This window comes from Schistosoma haematobium, chromosome 2 (assembly GCF_000699445.3).
Source record: "Schistosoma haematobium chromosome 2, whole genome shotgun sequence".
NCBI lineage: Eukaryota > Metazoa > Platyhelminthes > Trematoda > Strigeidida > Schistosomatidae > Schistosoma > Schistosoma haematobium.
This window is the reverse complement of record NC_067197.1, coordinates 45,698,133-45,701,265: the sequence shown is the minus strand read 5'-3', so window position 1 is coordinate 45,701,265 and position 3,133 is coordinate 45,698,133.

Below are 3,133 nucleotides of genomic sequence, written 5' to 3'. Positions count from 1 at the left end.
ACAGGTTTTTACATGATCACATTTTAGTACATACAGAGCTGTTGTCAAAAACAAAATGATTAAGATTATGAATCGATTGATGTTAGATCACCTTTGAAAACCTGGAGGCACTGGACGGCCGTTTCGTCCTATTGTGGGACTCTTCAGCAGTGCGCATCCACGATCTCACCATGGGATTCAAACCCAGGACCTTTGACCTCGCGTGCGAACTCTTATCTCTTAGACCACTGAGCCGGTTGGCACGCAATGGTGTTAATTTCTAACTAACTAATTCAGAAAGTTGTATTACACTGTTATATCCTTTAATCGAAGATTATCATAATGCTGTTTATGTATGTATGTTTCAAATAAATATAAAAGTAATCACTGTATATCTATATACAAAGAACCTGGTTTGATAAATAAATATTAAAAGAATCTATGTTCAAGAAGTTTTCATAAGAGTTCGATGCATCTAATTTTCATTAATTTTTGATTGTTTATATTGTATTACTGATGATTAAGGAAATTTTGTTGTTAAGCTGAACGGCATCATTAACTTTTGATATTCTCTCTTCATTTCAATATAGACGACTATGAACACACAATTCAATCATGAATAAGTCACAATATCAGTGATAAATCGTTTATTTAAGTGTATTTTTTACTTAGACAATCAATCGATAATTGGTTCAAGATCTGTACTCATCTCACACTTTTATCCAATTTAATCCATTTGGTTAGTTAGTCTGATTTATTTAACTTTTGTAATACAACCTAACTGTTTCATTCGTAAATGATTGGATAAGGGTAGGCTGCTTGAGCATTTGGGCTACCTGTTCCTGCCATCTAGATATTTCAACAAGTTATCTATCATTGTTTGTTTTAATGTATCGTTATGTCTATTAATCGCATAACCTATTCTGCTGCGTTTCTGAAAAGTGTACAACCTTTCGTTCTCAAAGTTAAAAATAAAACTCAATAAGAGACAATGTGGTTGCTGGCAATATACAACGAAAAGAATGCACATTATTCAGATGTTCATTCAGTGAACTGCTAACATCTAACTTGCGATCACTCAATATTTATCGCCCGGGCCGACCAAGAAGAAAGAAACGGAAACTTGTTGAAATACTTTACTCTGAAAATGCTATATTGTACCAAAAATATAATATTGAATAAAGCCGATAATAATAATAATGATAATAATAATAATAATAATAATAATAATAATAATAAGGACAATAACGATCAGAAGTGATACAACTATTTTTCGCCTGATGTTTACTCAAACGGTTGAAAGGTAAATCAAAAGCAACATAACATTATTTTGTAGTTTTAACAATGTATTATCCTTGATCAAAATATCGGACGGAACGTTTGCCTGATATGTCAGAGATCACCTATTACCGAGAAAACACAAATGGTCTACAGCTTCTTCTTTATGAATACAATACTGACATTATAAAACAAGTTGAAACCATCATCATTGAAATGATTCGTGTGATTAAAGGTCAAATAGTGAGTGTAAAAATAAATAATAATATTATCCGTTTCATGAATACAAAAAACAAGAATTTTATATTCTTGTTTTATATTAAAAGTGGTCTAGCTTCAACTGACTCATGATTTCAATCTATGAAAAGTTCTAAAAATCTCCACAAACTCCATCTGATAATAATCATCTTCTCACTAGTGACTGACTTCAAGAGATACTCCTGGAGTTCTAGTGGGAAGCCGTTACTAGTGGAGGTGAACCAGGTCTGTTGTGAGATATCAGCTCACTGAAGACAATGGTATATGGTGGCGCAAATCGTGGATAGGTTTAAGTTAGACATCAACACCGTCGGATGCCGACTCAGTGGTCTAATGGTTAAGTGCTCGCGCGCGAAGCCAGTAGGTCCTGGATTCGAATCCCGCGTGGTGCGGGGTCGTGGATGCGCACTGCTGAGGAGTCCCATACTAGGACGAAACGGCCGTCCAGTGCTTCCAGGTTCTCAATGGTGGTCTAGCTTCAACTGACCCATGATTTCAATCTGTGAAAATTATATTAAAAGTACCTGAAACCTTGAACTATGCGTACGTAAGAAGTACGTCTGGTCGTCAACTAAGCCTTCATTGTTATTCATAACTAATGATTATATCACCGTAATCATTTTCACACCTCTATAATTATTAATTACTGGTACAATCACACTATACAATTAAAAGTCCATAATTTTAATATTTTATAAAGTCCAAAAATAAGGCATGGCATTAATGAATTTGACAATGTAATGTGTTAACAATGGTGAACGTTTACATCTATTACGATATATATATATTTATATATATACTTACAAATTGTAATATTTGCAAATTAGAAAGGTCATTCATTAAAGTTCGGGATGATTTGCAGTAAAGTGTTCAGTCACAATAAGTGACTAAGCATTATAGGAAAATTTAAAATGCAAAAATTTTGTATCAATGAAATGAGAATTGAATCTTGTCAATTGACATAATAATAATAATAATAATAATAATAATAATAATAATAATAATAATAATAATAATAATGATCATAAGGACAATAAATAATAATAACAAATTGTAAATGTTCATTGATACAGTTGACCTAATTCATATTTATACGTTGAATGTCGATAGATATTTGTTGAGTCAGTCAGTCAGACGATGTAGGTTTGTTCATTTACTCTTTATGAAACTGATATTTCAAATGCTTGTCGAAAATGGTTACATTCATAATATCTAGATATAGTTCAGGTTTCATATTACGGCGGTTAACAATATTCACACATAACTGATGAAACACACACTAGTTTTGATTACGACAGACCATGTGTTACTCAAAAACTTATGTACACACTTCGGTAATAATTTGTTTATTAATTTGGTATTCAGCATTAGACAACCGACCGAATTCAGTAATCACTATTATCAAATATTCAAACCGGTTTTCAGTTGATTTTTTCCAAAACTTTCTGTTCATGTGATACATCTACTTAATCGTGTTAAGATAACTAACAACTTTAATTGAAGGTTGACGTGAAATCACTTGATCGGCAATCAAAACTCTATCTCAATACCACATTCACTTACACCAGGATTGCACGATTGTGCATTTCCGGTGTTACACATGAGATGTGTATTTGGG